This window comes from Pelophylax lessonae, assembly GCF_965119305.1.
Source record: "Pelophylax lessonae genome assembly, chromosome: 2".
Lineage (NCBI taxonomy): Eukaryota > Metazoa > Chordata > Amphibia > Anura > Ranidae > Pelophylax > Pelophylax lessonae.
Genome location: NC_138769.1, coordinates 151,900,947 through 151,922,572, shown reverse-complemented (window position 1 = coordinate 151,922,572; position 21,626 = coordinate 151,900,947). Strand labels below are relative to the sequence as shown.

The 21,626-nt window shown below is 44.3% G+C and overlaps 1 protein-coding gene across 2 annotated transcripts in view; it reads left to right on the top strand.

Annotated features, from left to right (window-relative positions):
* The first annotated feature begins 8,697 nt into the window (after positions 1-8,697).
* The window catches only part of SLC43A2 (solute carrier family 43 member 2), a 120,029-nt gene continuing 107,100 nt past the window's right edge, over positions 8,698-21,626 (top strand). The window contains exon 1 of one of the 2 annotated variants that reach the window (XM_082245152.1): positions 8,698-8,964. The gene's annotated coding sequence lies outside the window, so the exon portion shown is untranslated. The remainder of the gene's footprint in view (positions 8,965-21,626) is intronic. The other variant, XM_082245151.1, reaches the window with a different exon arrangement.

Below are 21,626 nucleotides of genomic sequence, written 5' to 3'. Positions count from 1 at the left end.
CCAGAGCCAAATGCTGTCTAGATTATAGGACAGCAAGCAAGTGTTATGTGACCAGTCTCCAGATCTTTTGGGACATCAATGTAGTCAGCAACTTCCAGCCTCATAGAAAACCTCCAATGCGTAGATTGACTCAGCACGTCATGGAAGGGTTAAATTATATTAAAAAAATGGGAGAGGCTCATGGTGTAGTATGAAGTAAAAATCAATTTAATAAAAATATACAATAAAATATTCAGTAACACTGATACAAAAACAGTGTATATAGAATATAAAATCAAACAATGGTAAAAAAGAACTCACATGTAAAGCCACCACTAAAATGAAAAGTGATGGCTTGGACCTTAGGTGTTTGAGATAACAAGCTCTAAGGCTGCTTCGCGTCCAACGCGTCCTCAGGAGCTTTGCAGTTATCATCTCAAACAGGCATATATATATCTGTATGTTAAAGTAGTGGTTCCTTAAATTACATTCCACCAGATTGGAGGATATTACACGAAACCGGAAGTGACGTTTCGCCTTTCATTCTGAATACCAATGTGAAACAATCACAGTCTGATTATTTTAAGTAAATTTAAACATATTTGATATTATTCACTAAATACACAGTTCTTTCTTCCTATCATTTTACATTTCCCTCATTCTTACTCAAATTTATATCAGATACACACTTTTCTATTATGAGACTCCAACAAAATGGAGGCCAAAACAGGAAATGAGAATTCCCTGGTGACCCCAATCACTACATGTGGTCTGATGACCTAAATTAACATACAGATATATATATGCCTGTTTGAGATGATAACTGCAAAGCTCCTGAAGACGCGTTGGACCCGAAACGGATGTAGAGCTTGTTATCTCAAACACCTAAGGCAGGGCTCGACAAACCCCGGGCGCCAGGTCGCATTTGCGACTAGAATTATCGACCTGGCGCCTGGGGTGCCCTGCAGGAGGTGTTCTGTCCCTTTTGCGCCCCCACCTCCTCCCCGAGTGCACGGACTTCCGCGCCGTCCAAAAATTGAGGCCCCGGCTTTTCGGCCTTCTTCTGTGAGATGAGAGAGGCTGGGGAGCTGGCGCCCTCTTGTGGTGGCCGGGAGTAATGCCTGTTCTCAATGCCTTTCCATCTCCTTCCAAACAGGAGAGGAGAGGGAAGTTTTTGCAGGCTTCATCTCTCTGTCCAGTTACCTTTGCTTAAAGGTGAGTGGACAGGGAGTGGGATTATTATTAATTTATTTTTTAAATTTAAAAAAAAAAAAATAATAATAATTTTTTCTTTTTTTTTTTAATTATTATTTAATTCTTATTATTAAAAAAAAAATTATATATATATAATCTTTTTTTTTTTTTTTTTCCTCATCACCATGCCACAGCCGAAGGCCCCTTTCACACGGGCTGTCTGATCAGGTCCGCCTGTCAGTTTTTCAGGCAGACCTGATTGGACCCTTCATTCTCCTCTATGGAGCAGTAATCTGCCGCCATCTGATCCTGTCCGCCAAAAACAGACGGATGGTGGTTCTATTTTACATCCATCCCATGGATCGGATCAGATGGCATCAGATGGAAAGAGACAGACAGTCTGTTTCCATCCAATTGCGCTATAGAGGAGAGTGGGGTTCTATCCGTTTTATTAAATAAAGCTTGGTTGTTAGTTTAAAAAATAAACTGGCTCCTAACTTTTTTAGCTGGCTCCTAGATTTCAGGCAAATTTGTCAAGCCCTGACCTAAGGTCCCAGCCATCACTTTTCATTTTAGTAATGGCTTTACAGTGGGGATCGAAAGTTTGGGCACCCCAGGTAAAAAATTGTATTAATGTGCATAAAGAAGCCAAGGAAAGATGGAAAAATCTCCAAAAGGCATCAAATTACAGATTAGACATTCTTATAATATGTCAACAAAAGTTTGATTTTATTTCCATCATTGACACTTTCAAAATTACAGAAAACAAAAAAATGGTGTCTGCAAACGTTTGGGCACCCTGGAGAATTTATAGCATGCATTGCCCCCTTTGCAAGGCTGAGACCTGCCAGTGTCATGGATTGTTCTCAATCATCGTCTGGGAAGACCAGGTGATGTCAATCTCAAAGGTTTTAAATGCCCAGACTCATCTGACCTTGCCCCAACAATCAGCACCATGGGATCTTCTAAGCAGTTGTCTAGAAAACTGAAAGCTGGAGAAGGCTATAAGAAGATAGCAAAGCATTTTCAGATGTCAATATCCTCTGTTCGGAATGTAATTAAGAAATGGCAGTCATCAGGAACAGTGGAAGTTAAAGCAAGATCTGGAAGACCAAGAAAAATATCAGACAGAACAGCTCGCAGGATTGTGAGAAAAACAATTCAAAACCCACGTTTGATTGCACGATCCCTCCAGAAAGATCTGGCAGACACTGGAGTTGTGGTACACTATTCCACTATAAAGAGATACTTGTACAACTATGGTCTTCATGGAAGAGTCATCAGAAGAAAACCTCTTCTACGTTCTCACCAAAAAAATCAGCGTTTGAACTTTGCAAATGAACATATAGACAAGCCTGATGCATTATGGAAACAAGTTCTGTGGACCAATGAGGTTAAAATTGAACTTTTTGGCCGGAATGAGCAATGGTATGTTTGGAGAAGAAGGGGCACAGAATTTAATGAAAAGAACCTCTGTCCAACTGTTAAGCATTGGGGTGGATCCATCATGCTTTGGAGTTGTATTGCAGCCAGTGGCACAGGGAACATCTCACGAGTAGAAGGAAAAATGGATGCAATAAAATTTCATCAAATTTTGGATGGTAACTTGATGCCATCTGTGAAAAAGCTGAAGTTAAAGAGAGGATGGTAATCTTTCTGGATAATGAGTGCAGGTGATTGCAGCACAGCTGGAAGCGAGCACGGCTCCGTCCTCCGACCGGGCTGCTGGACAGCGGGTGACGTCACAAACTCCTCGTTCCCTCCGTACGCGTTACATCCCTGGGGCAGGACTTCTTCAGCGATTCACGGTGATTAGGCAGTTAGTTGCTAAATGGCCTGAGCTGGAAACAAGGGGATTTGAGAAGGAAGTTATGCTAAAGAATTTAGCCGGTTGTTTTGATATTTTCAAAACTTCATCAAAGGCACAATTCCAGGGACTTCAGCATAGTCCAGGGAAATCTGATAATGCTGGGTTTGGAAATAGAGGGGGATACAGAGGTAGGGGAGGATACAGAGGAAATAGAAGAGGAGGTTCAGGAGAGAGAAATGAGAGATGGTTCAATTGTGGGGAATTATGACACTGGAGGAACCAATGCCCACAGTCCAAGGGTGGTATTTCAGGATATAAACCTGGAAACTACCCCCCAACAAAGACAGCAACCCCATGGCAATATTGAGCAGCATACCATTAAATACCCATAACAATGGCAGGGAAAACAACAATAGAGTCCCCTTTTGCTCCCTCAGATATGCTCTCAATACTCTAATCAGCCAACAATACCTTTAACGTTAGATGGCATAATTCTCAATTTTATAATTGACACAGGAGCGACCCAGTCCACCATACAATCAGAATCATATGAAGATTACCTGTCAGAGTGTGAACCTTCTGTGGGAATAAATGGGGTATTGACTCATACATGGGAGACCCCACCCCTTTAGGTAAACAACCTTTATGGTACAGGTAACATTTTACAACATTCAATTAGAGTGATCCCAGACTGCCCTGTAAATGTATTTGGAAGGGATTTATAAGGCAAATTACAGAGCAGAATACAGGTAGACCCTAATGGTGGCATACACATGGAATCACCGTATTGCTTCCTAGCAGCTGGTGAACTTGATGATATAAAACCACTGGTATGGGCAAAGGACAGGTTAGACATAGGGTTCATTCCATGCACACCTTATAAAGCTACACTGAAGCCCTCCAATAATCCTGTGTACCAGAAGCAATACCCGTTGTCACAAGAGAAAATAGAAGGAATTAGGCCAATAATTGAATCTTTTTAGAACAAGGTATATTAAGGCCTATGCTATCTCCCTACAATACACCAATATATCCAGTGAAGAAGCCTGATGGCTCTTATACAGTAGATTTACCCAAGATCTTAGGACTATTAATAACTTGATAGTCCCACTTGCACCGATTGTCCCAGATGTACCGTCATTGATTACCTCTATTCCCTTTACCACTTAGTAATACACTGTGCTGGACTTGTCAAACATCTTTTTTTTCCATCCCAGTAGACAAAGAGACACAACTACTGAGTTTCACGTTTGACGGCCGCTAGCTTACCTGCCGTGAAATGCCTCATAGCTACATAGACTCACTTGCGGCGTACTCTATGGCCCTTCATACATCCTTACAGGGTTGGTCCCCACCCCAGGGTTCTGTGTTGCTCCAATATGTGGATGATATTCTTTTGTGCAGCCACAACAGAGAGTCATGTAGGCAGGATAGTAGATCTCTGTTAGAATACCTGGGTAATGAAGGACACAAGGTGGCAAAACACAAAATGCAATATTGTCAGGAATCTGGGTATCACGTTAACAAAAGGCACACGCAAAGTGAGTCAGACCAGCATCCAAATCATTCTGGATGATAATAAGGATATAATAAGGTTTACCTGTATGTACTGTGAATATCTTTTAAACTTGCACAGTTTGGGAGATATTCCGAGTGCCAATGGCGTCATAGGCGCATGTGCTCTAAAGGTCCAGGTTACCATGCCAGATATTCAGAGCCCGTGCTGCAAATGACGGCTCCCGTGCGCATGCGCAGGAGTGACGCCATCGCGGCTCTGGCCATTTACAACACCGGAGCCCGCGAATGCGGAAGAAACACCAGGGAAGATGTCAGCTGTCTCAGCGGTGTGCAGGTGCCACTGAAGGGTTTAGTTCAGTGTTTCTCAACCTTTTTTCAGTTGCGGCACCCTTTAAAATTCTGCAAAATCTTGAGGCACCCCAATCTAAAATGTAAAAAAAAACAAAACGAATAGTTTTACATATAGCAACAACATCCTTACACATGGGCCATCCAACATTAGAAGTGATTTATTCCTCCACTATTGCAAACTGGTACTGACTAGTATTCTAGTGTTTCTTTTCTCCCTTGGTTTCTCTTCTTCTACTTGCTAATGTGACCCCATTGCTGATGGAGAGGGGAAGAGGAGGAATAAACAAGGATTCTTTGCAAGCACCTGTCATTGTGATGTCATTGGTTGTCAGGATGCCAGTGGTGCCCAGGATTGTAATGCTGCAATGTAAAAACCTGTTTCAATTTGTTGCAATTTGTAGGCATTTTGCCAAGGCACCACTGAAGAACCCAGGAGGCACACCAGGGTGCCACGGCACCTTGGTTGAAAAAGGCTGGTTTAGTTCAAAGGTATTGCATAATGAGCTAGTATGCGATGCATACTAGCTCATTATGCCTTTGTCTTACAGGTTTTTTTGTTTTTGTTTTTTTTCTCGAGGTTTACAACCTCTTTAACCAGTTCTGGACCGGAAGGATTTGGACCAGGCCATTCTGGACCAGGCCATTTTTTGCCGTACGGCACTGCTTTATTTAACGGAAAATTGTGTGGTCGTGCAATGCTGTACCAAAATAAAATTGATGTTCTTTTATTGCTACAAATATAGCTTTCTTTTGGTGGTATTTGATCACCTGTGTGATTTTTATTTTTTGCGCTATAAACAAAAAAATAGCGACATTTCTGAAAAAAAAAAAAAACAATATTTTTAACTTTCTGCTATATAACATTCCCCAAAAAAAAATAAAAATCAAAAATTTTCATCATTTTAGGCCAATTAATATTCTGCTACATATTTTTGGTAAAAAAAATCGCAATATGCGTATTTTGCTTGGTTTGCGCAAAAGTTATCGCGTCTACAAACAAGGGGGAAAGATTTATGTCATTTTTATTTATTTTATTTTTCTTACTAGTAATGGCAGCGATCTGTGATTTTTAGCGGGACTGCGACATTGCAGCGGACAGATAGGACCCCTAACTGGCATTTTTTACACTTTTCGAGGGACCAGTGACATTACTACAGTAATCAGTGCTAAAAAATATGCACTGATACTGTAATAATGACATTGGCAGGAAAGGGGTAAACCTAGGGGTGATCAAGGGGTTAAGTGTAAGCCTAGGGGAGTACTTTCTAACTGTATGGGGGAGGGACTTGTGAAATTCCGCAGAGACCTGCCATCCAATATAGAAGGATCACAACAGCTGACCATCCTCTCTCAGCGGGGAGCGATCGCGGGTGCCCGGCAGCAATAGCGGCCGCCAGCCCCTTGCATCAGCATCCCCGCTGCCTAGTGGGGGTGGTAGTGCGCCGCCGGCAGCACGAACTCGCCCCCCAGCACCACACGTGCGACCGACGTAGGGCTATGTCGGTTCATGCCGGAGAGGCTGCCTGCCGCAGTAAATGTGCGGCAGGTGGTCTTAATGTGTGCTGCTTTTGATTGATTTGTTTCTTTTCTCTGCTATGTGACACAGCTGATCAGCAGGTCCCGGCCATTAACCACTTGCGCCCCGCCAACTGTACATATACTAGCAAAGCGACGTACCGCTACAGCGCTCGCTCAGATGCCTATGGGGGGCAAGTGCGCGCCCCATCCCCGCTCGTTCCCTGGGGAACCAGCGCATGACCGGCGGATCCAATGGCCGCCGCCCACCGGCCACTCGCAATCTCCCGCAGCAGAGGGAGAAAGACAGACGGCTGATGTAAACACAGCCGTCTGTCATTCTCCCTTAGATTATCACAGATTATCACTAGGGACACACTTAACCCCTTGATCACCAGTAAATTTAACCCCTTCCCTGCCAGTGTCATTTTTACAGTAACAGTGCATATTTATAGCACTGATTACTGTAGTAATGTCACTGGTACCCCCAAAAATGTCAGTTAGGGGTCCGATCTGTCTGCCGCAATGTCACAGTCCTGCAAAAAAAAAAATCACAGATCACCGCCATTACTAGTTAGAAAAAAAAAACAATAAAAATGACATAAATCTTTCCCGTAGTTAGTAAACGCAATAACTTTTGCGCAAACCAAATCAAAATCAAATCAAAATACGCTTATTGCAATTTTTTTTAACAAAAATATGTAGCAGAAAACAAATTGGCCTAAAATGTTAAAAAAAAATTATTTTTACATTTTTTTTGAGAATTTCATATAAAAAAATGTAAAAAATATTCTTATTTTTTTCAAAATTTACGCTATTTTTTTCTTTATAGCGCAAAAAAAAAAAACCGCACAGGTGATCAAATACCACAAAAAGAAAGCTCTGTTTGTGGGAAAAAAGGTTGTCAATTTTATGTGGGTACAGCGTCGCACGACCGCGCAATTGTCACAGAGGAGTAGGCGGGTGGGGGCGCGTACAGTATGCACCCCCCCACCCAGATACCACTCCCGTGGTACGTTATTGTGCCTGTATAGGCTGCCCATACATTTAATGCAGCAGTTCCAGAATTGGTTAAGGAGTGTGGTCTGGGGGCCCTAAAACATGGCTCAACTGCGCATTTCTAACCCTCCCCCAAGTCTAAGAGGCTCCTTTCACACTTATGCGACCTCGGATCCAACTTTTGAGACCCCAAGTTGCAAGACATGTGAAATTCAATGTATTTCTATGAGAGACATTCCTACTGACACTACTGAACTCGCTGTGACTTCAAAAAAGGTTCCTGCACTACTTTGGTCCAACATTTGAAGCAACTTTGGATGGTCACATCAAAGTGGTGCTTCAAAGTCGAACTGGAAATCGTGCAACTTTGGAGATGTGCTAATGTAAAAGAGCCTAATGAGCCCTGAGGTAGATTCTTACACACTGGCAGTGCCAATCCATAACCAATTATCAATTTTAGGTGCTCCTTTAAATGCCGGTAACTAACATATCATTTATATCCAAAAGGTTATTTATCGCGCACTTTGATCTCAAAAACAAGACTACTACTGAAAAGAATATTTAATGGTGACTATATCATAGAAGTATACAGTTCCTAGAATGGACACTCATTTCTTCATTTGTATTGCTTGACCAGCCATTATTCTGTGTCAATGTCTTTGTCTGGACGATGAATGGAGCTTCCAATGTATTTTTGGTGGCTTGGTGGGTGAGGGTACGTTGTCTTCTTTGTCTCTCCTCTCAGTTACCATTGGCCGGTGTATCTGGAGTCAGGTTTCCTTCTAAGCAAACAACAGACAGACATGTTTGGCAACTGTACACATCCAGACAAGTTTTCCCATAGTGACCCCGATGGATCCTCAGTATTATAATTATTATTATCCAGGATTTCTATAGTACCAACAGTTTGTGCAGTGCTTTGAAATACAAAGGGAAACATTACAGTTACAATACAATTTAAAAAAAAAAAACAAGACGTCCCTGCCCATAAGAGCTTACAATCTAATAGGTTGACTACAAATGATTGGTAATATTTTACCATGGTGCAGTTGAAGTAAGTGATGCATAACACAGGGGGATGAGGCTCATGTCAGCTCCTGATAGGCCTATAAATAATAGTAATAAATGCTATTACCCTGTAATAAATAGAGGATGAATGGAGAGTTGGGATCTGGGTCGTCCTGTGTATAGAGGAGCCCATTGATCTCACTCTCTCCCCTCTGACTTCACTCACTCACCTCCCTGCTCACTCTCTGTCTTCCTTCCATCTCTTCTCTCTATCTAGCCGAATTCTCATTGGCTGTTTTCTGTTTCTAGCCAGCGTCAGCCAATCAAATGCGTCCATTGTTTTTCTCAGTGGCTCCGCAATAATAAAAAGGACCTGAATAAAGAAATGAGAAAACAAGTCGGCCGGGCCCGAGAAGGACGAGCAGAGTCTGCGGTACCTGCACCTATCCGGTCCAAGACAACCTAAGATCCGCAGCAGCCCCGGGGCCCCCAACCGGCGTCATTGGCCACATAACGAATTGAGCTGCCCACATCCCCGGCCGGTGTGCAGTGTCATCCTCAGAACAGCTGATCAGCCGGTAAGACAGCAAGTGATCAGTGATGTCCCGTGTACGGGATGGAGGCAGAGGGCTGGGGGGGATGATGGGCAGTGGGGTGACAGCCTGGATCAATGACTACAGTCATATAGGACACAGAGCATCCGGAGATCTGACAGTGATCACCGGTGACAGGACGGGGCTCAGACTTGTAAACTCCCCGTACTGTGTCCGGGAACTTGTACATCATGATGATGATTGGGGATGATGGGTACAGATGAGATGCCAGTGTATACGGAAACCTTCCCGGTGTGTTGTACGGTACTGCTCCTTATCACTCACTATGGTGTCCGACTATTGTCTGACCGCTCATATCCTAATTGCTGATCACTGACAGTGATCACCGTCTTATCCTGAGCTGATCAGTGCGGTGCCCAGTGATCGCTCCGTGTTCTCTGTCACTGCACAGCCCGGAGTGACCGGTGAAGCGGAGAGGATGGCTGTGTACAGTACACCGAATAGAAGAGAACACGGAGCTCCTTCCCGGAGATAATCCCTACCGATCACTGCACCTCCAGCCGATAGAGGGGCTCTCACATCCCAATAAGAAGCAGTCAGCTGTTCAATCATGAAAGGCTGGGGCTGGTTGCTATGGGTTACAGCATTATTGCAATGGGCTACAATGTTATCGCTGTGGGTTACAAAGTTGTCACTATAGGTTATGGCACAATCGCTATGGGTTACAGCACTATCGCTATAGGTTTGAGCACTTTTTCAATGGTTTGCAGCGTTATCACTATAGGTTACAGCATTATCGCTATAGGTTACAGCATTATCACTATAGGTTTGAGCATTATTGCTATGGGTTACAGCATTATCGCAATGGGTTACAGCATTATCGTTATGGGTTATAGCGTTATCACTATAGGTTACAGCACTATCGCTATAAGGTACAGTGTTATCACTATAGGTTTGAGCATTATTGCTATGGGTTACAGCATTGTCACTATAGGTTTGAGCATTATTGCTATGGGTTACAGCGTTATCGCTATAGGTTACAGCACTATCGCTATAGGTTACAGTGTTATCACTATAGGTTACAATACTATTGCTATGGGTTACATTGTTATCACTATAGGTTACAATACTATTGCTATGGGTTACAGTGTTATCACTATAGGTAACAATACTATTGCTATGGGTTACATTGTTATCACTGTAGGTTACAATACTATTGCTATGGGTTACAGTGTTATCACTATAGGTAACAATACTATTGCTATGGGTTACATTGTTATCACTATAGGTAACAATACTATTGCTATGGGTTACAGTGTTATCACTATAGGTTACAATACTATTGCTATGGGTTACATTGTTATCACTATAGGTAACAATACTATTGCTATGGGTTACAGTGTTATCACTATAGGTAACAATACTATTGCTATGGGTTACAGTGTTATCACTATAGGTAACAATACTATTGCTATGGGTTACAGTGTTATCACTATAGGTAACAATACTATTGCTATGGGTTACAGTGTTATCACTATAGGTAACAATACTATTGCTATGGGTTACAGTGTTATCACTATAGGTTACAATACTATTGCTATGGGTTACATTGTTATCACTATAGGTAACAATACTATTGCTATGGGTTACAGTGTTATCACTATAGGTTACAGCACTATCGCTATGGGTTATAATGCAGCATTGCTGTTTGTACGGGACTAACAGATAATGACGTTCTATATAATATTAATAATTCTAAAGAACAGGTATCCCCTCTTTCTTTCCCCCCCCCCCCCCCCCAATAGGGTGACAACCCCTCTGCTCACTGGGTCCCTCTTTCCACAGCAACGACCCCCTCTATCATCCAACACCCCTTTAGTCAAGTGTATCTAAAAACCCAAGAACAAAAATGTCATATATTGCAGCTTATCAGGCTTTAGATATGGTGGCTGCCTTCATTTTCTTTTTTTTTTTCACCCCTGGTGATCCTGCCACACTTTCTGTCTTAAGGTGACAACACTCACTCTATTGTATCTTTGAAGGAGCAACGTTGTCACCATAGAGAAGGACAACACTCCCCCTTTCTTCTTCTCCATAAAACAGGGGGGAGGGGGTCTGTAGTCCTCAAATAAAAACTGGGAACAATGTAACTGGTTATCATCAGCAGAGAGCACAGGGAGGGCAGCTGACCAGCTGGGAACATTTCTGGGGGGGGGGGGGGGGGGTCAAACCGTATTTTTGGGATTTATCAAGCAAATACAATAAAATGCTTGTAGGACTTGTTTGCACTGTGAAGGGAGCAGAACCAATTTGTTGTAAATTAATTTTTTCTTTCAGCTCTTTTGAAATGTCACAAAGTAACATTTCATTTCTATTTTCGCTGTAGGGGGTTGCAGTGCTATGTACTGTTGCAACACGCTGTGCTAATAACAAAAAAAGTCCTACATTTAGGGCTTATTTACACTACAATCTCTTTTCACTGTGTGTGCCTGCATGTGTGTTTTCAGTGCATTTACATGCGTCTGCGATGCATATTTTAAAAAAAGTCTTAATTTATTTCAATGCTTGTTGTCGTTACACTTTCATGTGCATTTTCGGTGCAGAAAAATGCAGCATGCTGTACCTTTGTGAAATGTAAATGAAGGCACTGCAATGGTGTAAACTAGGCTCATTGGAATACATTCTCTTGCATGTGCCTTTGTTCTGCGTTTGGGAACGCACTTGACTGCATCTGGTGTAAACAAGCCTCTACCATGGGTGCTCAACCTGTGCCCCCCCCCCCCCCCCTCCTCAGCTATTGTGCTACAAGTCCCATGAGGCATTGCAAAGCTGACAGTTACAAGCATAACTCTCAAAGGCATGATGGGACTTGTAGTCCTGCAACAGCTGGAGGGCCACAGGTTGAGCACCCATGCGTCTATCCCTTAGGATCACACTGTTGCGGCTCTGTGTGGGTGCGTTTGTGCAGGCACAGCAACCAATACTTTGGAATAGGCTGCTGTACCTGCAGGGCCGCCATCAGGGGGGTACAGCCAGTACTCCTGTATGGGGCCCCGGCACATAGGGGGGCCCGGACAGCAGGAAGATCGGTAGGGTGACAGCATACCTCCCAACCTGGGCAGGACTGTCCTGCTGTACAGAGGCTTTGTCCGGCATAATTCTGGTAATAAATGTTACCTTCTAGCTGCAGCAGTGGGAACATTTAGAACAGCCAGGGATTGGCTAACAAACCAGCTGGGTATGCACTATGCAGCCACAATGAGAGACTGCACCTGTCAAATTCACTCTGTGATGTCGGTAATGGGCAGGACTGCTACTCAGACCCGCCCCCTGTGTCAAGCAACACGTGCATAGGGAAGAAGGAGAAGGAAGATATGGCAGCCAGCAACAGAAAGGTATTTTAGAAAGGTAATCATGGGGAAGATGGGGGACCTTTGGGGAAGATGAGAGGTGTGTGTGTTGCAGAGGTTGTAGCAGCTGGGAAGAGGTGCAGTACAGAGGCATTTACGTACATTCGCTACTATGTACAGCTTGGTATGGCGCTACTCCCGATTTTTAACATTGGCCTCAATGGGAAATCTTGGTCACCTTGGTATAGCACTACTCCCGATTTTTAACATTGTCCTCAATGGAGAATCTTGGTCAACTTGGTATGGCACTGCTCCCTGTCTAACATTTGCATCTATGGGAAATCTTGGTCAGCTTAGTAAGGCACTACTCCCTATCTAGCACTCTCCTGAACCCTGTGCATAATGCACTCCAGAACCCTGCATTCTGTATCTAGCATTCTCCTGAACAATCCCTGACCCCTGCACTCTGTACGTAATGCATTCCTGACCCCTGCACTCTGTATGGGGATGGGGTTGTGAATTTGTGGAGGGATTTGGGGGGTTGCGCTGTGAGGGGTGATTGGGAGGGATTTCTGCTAGGAAGAGGGATTGGGGGAGATAATATAATTTTGATATTTTCGGTGGAAGGGGGGGGGGGACCCTGTCATGTAGGCTGTATGGGGCCCCAGGATTTCTAGCGGCAGCCCTGTGTACCTGCAGGAAACGATTCCGGAACCTTTTTCCAAAATGCAGCTGCAGCCACAAAGCGATTTTGCAGTTTCCCTCACCCTAAAACTTGCTGCGATTTATGCTGCGAGGATGGCACCCCTGTGTGTATGGTAGAGAGCAACATGTTTTGCCCAGGGGTGTGGGAATGTGTGTGATTTACATGTGCTCCCCCAATATTGGGACCTAAACTCTAGGCAAAATGTCCTTTGTCTGTGTTAGGCAATGCTGCTCCCATGGTATTTATAGCTTCCATGGTATTAGTGGCCTCCTTGGTGTTAGTGCCCCCATGATATTAGTGGCCTGCTCGGTGTTAGTGTCCCTATGATATTAGTGGCCTGCTCGGTGTTAGTGTCCCTATGATATTAGTGGCCTCCTTGGTGTTAGTGTCCCCATGATATTAGTGGCCTCTTTGGTGTTAGTGTCCCCATGATATTAGTGGCCTCTTTGGTGTTAGTGTCCCCATGATATTAGTGGCCTCTTTGGTGTTAGTGTCCCCATGATATTAGTGGCCTCCTTAGTATTATTGTCCCCATGATATTAGTGGCCTCCTTGGTGTTAGTGTCCCCATGATATTAGTGGCCTCCTTGGTATTATTGTCCCCATGATATAAGTGGCCTCCTTGGTGTTAGTGTCCCCATGATATTAGTGGCCTCCTTGGTGTTATTGTCCCCATGATATAAGTGGCCTCCTTGGTGTTAGTTTCCCCATGATATTAGTGGCCTCCTTGGTGTTAGTGTCCCCATGATATTAGTGGCCTCCTTGGTGTTAGTGTCCCCATGGTATTGGTGGTCTCCTTGGTGTTAGTTTCCCCATGATATTAGTGGCCTCCTTGGTGTTAGTGTCCCCATGGTATTGGTGGTCTCCTTGGTGTTAGTGGCCCCATGATATTAGTGGCCTCCTTTGTGTTTATTGCCCCCATGATATTAGTGGTCTCCTTGGTGTTAGTGTCCCCATGGTATTGGTGGTCTCCTTGGTGTTAGTGTCCCCATGATATTGGTGGTCTCCTTGGTGTTAGTGTCCCCATGGTATTGGTTGGTGCCCCCCCCCCCCCCCCCATGGCATATGTGACACACCAAGAGACAACAGATAAGAGAAGTCCATTGTTTGGTTTTCACCCTGTATTGTGTCACCCGGGTGGGTGATTTATGAGGAGCTGTACATGGCTGACTTCCGCGGTGTCACTTCCCTCTTCTCTAACCCACCGGGCACACTAGCTTTATAACCCATTCCCTCTCCCTGTCGCCCCTCGGTGACATTGCCTCCTCCATATCTCCCTCACACACTCTCTCCGCCGTCTTCCTTCCCCCTCTCCTCCCACCCTCGCGCTTTCCCGGCTCTCTTCTCGTGCACTTCAGCCGCAGAGCCGCAGTCTCGCGCCTGCCGGTTCAAACCGGCTTCTCTGACACCTGTCTCCTCCGCGTGCTTTGCTGCTGTTCAGCGACCAATCACTGGCCGTTCATTAATATCGAGCGGCCAATCCGGCTTCGGCGGGGGGCGGGTACTTCACGTCTGGAGCGCGCTTATTTGTTTGTTTCACCACAGTCAGAGGAGTGTGTCAGTGAGCCGGGCGGTCGTGCCGGGGAGGGAGGATGTTGTGTGAGAGGATGAGGCGCTGTCCCGGCCGGTCTCCATAATGATAGGATGTGCTGGCTGTACTGAGACAGACTGCACACAGAACGTACATTCATCTATACAAGAATAGGAAAATCCTTTTTAATTGCACTACATTTACACTAATTGCAGCAGTTACCTGTCCCACACTCCATGCTCATTTATATAAGCCAAGGATTCTGCTAATGGCTTCCAGATCCGTCTATTTACAATAATTAGGTTGAAAAACAAGAAATGTTTTCCATTTCTTCCAGAAAAAGAACTAGAACACTGAGGCAAGGTTTGCATTATCGCGCCCGGGAACGCACGTGTTTACGACGTGTGAGATAAATGCACTGCTTTTTATCAGAGTGCCAATAATTCTTACTAGCTTTACACATTCATCGGCAAAATGCCTGCGCCTTCACGTGTTGCAGATCCTTGCGGCGTGTTTAAAAAAAAAAAGGCTTCGGGGGAGCTTTCCTGTGTAGAATCACATGTATGTATAAGCGCTGCGTAAACTGTCGGCGTTATATAAATCTTATATAATAATAATATATATAAGCGATCGACCGATTATCAGCAAAGCCGATATATTGAGGACCGATATGCACTTTTCCCGATATATCGGAATTAGCCACCAAGATGGCCGATATTGCCAATATTTCAGAAAGTGCTGTACCGGAGTAATGCCTGCCGCTAGAGGCATCTCCCCGGTAACGGCGTCCATAGCCGACGGGCGGCTGTCTTGTAATGACAACCGATGCAGCTGAGAAGCCGCTCGGCTGTCATTCCAAGGAGCGGGAGGGGACGTTCCCCCCTCCCGCCGCCTTCCACGGCTCGCCCGGGTCTCCCGTCCCACCCGGAGACCCGGGCAACCAACCTGCATGGCCGCCAAACCCGATCGAAGCCACATTCGGCTCTGATTGGGTGTCCATGCAAAAACCTGGAAGTGATGTCATGACATCACTTCCATGTACTGGTGCCAGATTAAAAAAAATGATAGCATTCAAAACAGCCAAACTTGGCGTTTTGAATGCTTTTAAGTGCAGAGGAGGGGCTTGGGGTCTTTTAGACCCCCAGATCCCTTCACAAGAGTACCTGTTAAGTGATAAAAATAAAATTGATATTTGGCCGATACTGATATGCAATGACCAAAATATCGGTATCGGCAACAAAAAAACGATATCGGTCGATCACTAATATATATATATATATATATATATATATATATATACATACACAGTATCTCAGAAAAGTAAGTACACCCCTCACATTTTTTGTAAATATTTTATTATAACTTTTCATGTGACAACACCGAAGAAATTACACTTTGCTACAATGTACAGTAGTGAGTGTACAGCTTGTATAACAGTGTAAATTTACTGTCCCCTCAAAATAATTCAACACAATGCCATTAATATCTAAACCGCTGGCAACAAAAGTGAGTACACCCCCAAGTGACAATGTCCAAATTGGGCCCAAATAGCCATTTTCCCTCCCCGGTGTCATGTGACTCGTTAGTGTTACAAGGTCTCAGGTGTGAATGGGGAGCAGGTGTGTTACATTTGGTGTTATCGCTCTCACTCTCTCATACTGGAAGTTCAACATGGCACCTCATGGCAAAGAACTCTCTGAGGATCTGAAAAAAAAAAAATGTTGCTCTATATAAAGATGGCCTAGGCCAGTGATGGCGAACCTTGGCACCCCAGATGTTTCGGAACTACTTTTCCATGATGCTCATGCACTCTGCAGTGTAGTTGGGCATCATGGGAAATGTAGTTCCAAAACATCTGAGGTGCCAAGGTTCGCCATCACTGGCCTAGGCTATAAGAAGATTGCCAAGACCCTGAAACTGAGCTGCAGCATGGTGACCAAGACTGCATAAGCATGATCTGTCTGCTGATCCCGCTGAGCAGGCGAGCTCTGACACAGCCCGCTCTCCTCTATGGGCGGTCAAATGTAAGTGAACTGCCTGTCTGTTTACACCCAACTGCCATCTGAATCGATCCGTTAGATGGCTGGGGAACAGATCCCCCATCCATCTGTTTTTAGCAAATTGGACTGGATGTTGGCGGGTGTAAACGGACGCATGTCTGTCCATAGGGGTTAATAGGGGATCCAATTGGGTCCGCCTGAAAAACTGACAGGCGGATCCAATAGGTCCGCCCGTGTGAAAGGGGCCTTACAAAAAACTCTGCTATAGATCTTTCTTTCATGAATGGGAAGTTAAAAGAAGACCATCCCAAGCATTGCAGAAAACAACCTGTTCAGGACTAGTAGTCTAGTAAGCAGATTAGCTGCATTAGCAGAATGCTGGTGTTTCCAAACCTTTCTTGTTTACCCAGCAAAAGTTTCCTCTCATTGACAAATACAAAGAAAGAACTTTTAGATCTACAAGCTGTATTTCCTAATGTTTGATAAAACACGGAGAGTCCCGGTGTTATTAGGAAGGGTCAAAGCATTAATGTTTGTCACCTTGTAGATATGATGTTTTTACAGCAATAAACCAATCTCAGAATAGGAAGCACCTGAACCTAGCAAATAACGTCTGTGCCTTATCATGATCCATGATGTTTGTTGGCTCCTAGGAAGCTGTTGGGTTATTTGTTTTAGATTTGTTTCCATCCTACACCGTTCAATCTTTACCAAGAAATAGATCTTTGCTCCTCTTAACATGCAGGTGATAAGAATGAACCTGGTGACATCTTTCTTCTCCGGTTTAATGCTTTCCTATCAGGTTTGTGTGAAACGCATGTCCTGTAGTACAGCACAGAAGAGTTTGAAACTTTATCTGTGCCATCCTGTTCACTGACGCTCGCTTCCGTCGTTTCCTGTCTTATTTTTACAAAGACAGAAAGTGGAAATCTTCTCTTGTCGGGCCATAGATAATTAAAAAAACCCTTGCAGGCCCTCAAACCTTTCCCCATTCTGTCCAAAGCCAATACACATTTTAAATGGAGTTGGGCTGTAAAATGACAGTGGGGAATCAGATAGATTTTGAGGTCCCCAATTATGGTCTTGACTCCTTATAAGAGCCATATGTAACATTTGTTTTTTAGTTACTATGTACTAAGTATTGTTTGGGGCTCCAGCAGCTGGTCTGGGAGGCAGAGGTGAGTTAAAGAAGAATTCCAGAAAAAAAATGTTTCCTTCCCATGCAGTGGGGTTGTGCCCGCGCTGCATGGGTTAACTGGAGAGCGCAGATATACTTACCTAATCTGCACTACATGGGTTAACTGGAGAGCGCAGATATACTTACCTAATCTGCACTGCATGGGTTAACTGGAGAGCGCAGATATACTTACCTAATCTGCACTACATGGGTTAACTGGAGAGCGCAGATATACTTACCTAATCTGCACTGCATGGGTTAACTGGTGAGCGCAGATATACTTACCTAATCTGCACTGCATGGGTTAACTGGAGAGCGCAGATATACTTACCTAATCTGCACTGCATGGGTTAACTGGAGAGCGCAGATATACTTACCTAATCTGCACTGCATGGGTTAACTGGAGAGCGCAGATATACTTACCTAATCTGCACTGCATGGGTTAACTGGAGAGCGCAGATATACTTACCTAATCCGCTGATCCTCCAAGACAAAAACCGGTCCCTGCCGCTCTTGCCCCCCCCCCCCCTTACTCTAGCGGTCATGTGCATGGACTGTTCCTGGCGTCATCGCACCCATGGACCAGCTCTGGTTTGGATGTGAGGACAGCAGGAACAGTCCACCACTGGACGTGGGAGAGCGCTATTTTCCTAAGGATCAGGTAAGTATAGCCTTTCAGTGCACCCCTGAACAAAAAGAGCAGTTAACCCATGCAGTGCGGGCACAGCCCCACTACATGGGTGTTCTGCTATAAATACATTCAACTTATAATGACTTCTTTGCAGGGAACCTGCTTATTTTCCTGGTGAGAGAAAAGTACCAGATCACATTAAAGGGTAACTCCACTTTCGTGGGGGAAAAAATCAGCAAATAAAGAAAAAACAATATCATATATACAATTGGGACACAAATCATACTGTAATTGAATGTTATTAAAAATGACCTTTCCTTTTCAATCTGCAGCTGCTATAATTTTCTGAAAATGCTATGCAATATGGCTACCTGAAGCGGTTCTACACAGAATGTATACTGACCACACCCCAGAAACATCATTTGGCTCACCAATTTTCCCAGAAGTCTGCACTAAGATACAAGTCAGATTTCTGGCATCCCCTGCAACAAAAATGTAATTTTTGGTGAGATACTCCCAATAGGAACACATCTAAAGGGATGCAGGCCCAGCAGATTTCCTCATTAGAGCCCTGCAGCTGCACAGCTGATAGACAATTATGAAACCACTCCCATTTGACCCACTCAGCACAGAGTAACAAACAGTGATTTCTTCAGAATAACAAAAGGTAGGAATCTGCAACAAAGTTTAAAATCCCTGCAATGCACCTCTGTACAGGGGAATGGGGAATGTTTTTTTCTCAGTTACGGTTAAAGCCCCGGTTCACACTTATGCGATGCGGGAAGGCTGCGAATTCGCAGCCTGTTCCCGCATCGCAAACGTACCCCCGGCAGTTCACACTGCCATATGCGATACGCTGGGGGTGTCAATGTAATCTTAACGACACCCCCAGTTTGATCGCATATCGCAGTGCGATCTTGCAGTTCGCACAGGATCGGATCGCACAAGTGTGAACCGCTGTGCGATCCGATCCTGATGCGGCTGCAAAAAAGGGTCCTGTGCGTGTTTGCTGCGGGTGCGGTGCGAATTTAGCCATACAAAGTGTATGGCTAAACTCGCACCGCACAGCCGATCGCATGTAATGAAGGAGCAGTGCGCTCCGACATTACATGCGAACGCCGCAGCCGCATGAATGTGAACCGGCTCTAAAGCAGCCCTAGGCACTGCTCCGTGACGATGGCCTTTCATGCATGCACCACCATTCATTGTTGGGAACAGGCTACTCTACGCCTCATATGCAAAGCTAGAATTTGTGCAGCTATCAACTGAACCTGTAGAAAATTAGATGGTGGTTTTACCTGAAATATAGGGCAAAGTTGACAGGTCTCCATGGATCTAGCTTCCATCTGAAGCGGTTCCAGCTTCACTCTTAAGCTGGTCATACATGGCTCGAATTTTCAACTGATTCCTGTGAGTGAGCTGAAATCTGAGCTTTGGGTGGCCCTACCGACACAGCTCAACAAACTTTGACCTAAATCGAAGGAGTCATTTGGAAAATTCTGATTGCCGCCTATTAAATGCAGTCACTGTTTGGGTGTTCTGACTTTCTCGGGAGCAACAGCTGTCTGAATACAATAGCTGTAACTAGAGATTCCTCCATCCACGCCATTTACCGTGGATGGGAGAATCTATTGATTTAGCGTGAATGGGGGTGAGCAAGAAAAACCTTAACATGTATGGCTAACTTTTCACTGGAGCCAAAACAATCCGTCCTGTTATGAAACTGCTTTGTAATAGCTGTGCATTACTACAACTACTTTTCTTAACTACCAGCTAAAGTACAAAAGAAAACAAATTACTTTTTGTGATAGTTTTCTGGTTCAGCAATTTTATCAACGCTTCAACAGTAACTCATCATGCATTGCAGTGTTCGGAATAGATCCTAGCAGCAGTTATGTGTGAATCCTTCATTACTAGTACAAAACAATGGTTGAATTCTGACATAAAGATGTAATACTATTTTTAGAGCTTGACTTCTTAATTATTTCCTGGCTACAACAAGTTCTGATGACAATATGTTAAGAAATAGATTAATTCCCTGTTATGTTATTGTGGGGCTATGCAAATGAATACTTACCTAAACTCTGTTATAAAAAAGAGAGTATACAAGAAGAACTCTATTTGTAATACAAAGTATGCCAATATCTGGACTTCTTTGTCTTTTCTAAATATGTAACTAAAGAAATGGAAATGACTGTATATTACCTGTAGAAAAGTGACAAAATCCATGGTCACAGCGTCATACACTTTCATTTTAGAGCATAGGTGTCCAACCTGCAGCCCTCCAGCTTTTGCAGAACTACAGGGCCCATGAAGCATTGCTAGGAAAGTCCCATGAGGCATTGCAAGGCTGACAGTTGCAGGTGTTCCGTGAAAATTCCCTACTAACGTTACAGGTGTTCCGTGAAAAAACCATACCCATGAAAATTCCCTACCCTCGTCGCTTCCGCTGCACCTACGTCGCACCTACGTCATTGAACAGCTGAGGAGCTTACTAGTGCGCATGCTCGGAGGGTAGGGAATTTTCACGGTAGTGTTTTGTAACGTTAGACCGCATCAGCCGTTGCGGCGGTTACATTAAAACATCTCGGCTGCAACATGAGTCATCTCCGCTCCTACCCCTGTCACTTCCCTGATCTTGGCTACTAAATATAAAAGCGGCGGCGGGTCTATGAAAAAACCCGCCGCCGCTTTTACATTTAGTAGCCGAGATCAGGGAAGTGACAGGGGTAGGAGCGGACATGACTCATGTTGCAGCCGAGATGTTTTAATGTAACCGCCGCAACAGCTGATGCGGTCTAACGTTACAAAACACTACCGTGAAAATTCCATACCCTCCGAGCATGCGCACTAGTCGGCTCCTCAGCTGTTCAATGACGTATCCGGAGCTGTGAGCATGCGCACTGCTACGCTGCTCAGCTGTTCCATTACGTTTCTGACAGGAAGTGACGTGGGTATGGAATTTTCACGAGGTATGGTTTTCTAACGTTACAGGGACTCCCAAAGGCAAAGGCATGATGGAATTTGGCACCCAAAGGCAGAGGCATGATGGGACTTATAGTTCCGCAACAGCTGGAGGGCTGCAGGTTGGACACCCATGTTTTAGAGCATCATTGTAATAACAACACAAACAATAGTTATTTTTGACAATCCAGTACAAGCTTAGTTGAAAAATCTCCTTTCATGCTGTGTCTGCTGGTCATCCCTATAGCTTCTAGCTATATGAGGACTCATTCCGATGGCCTAATATAGGCGGACAGCAGCAAGAATCAGTGTATTGTTGCTGGGCTGACAGGTGGATGTG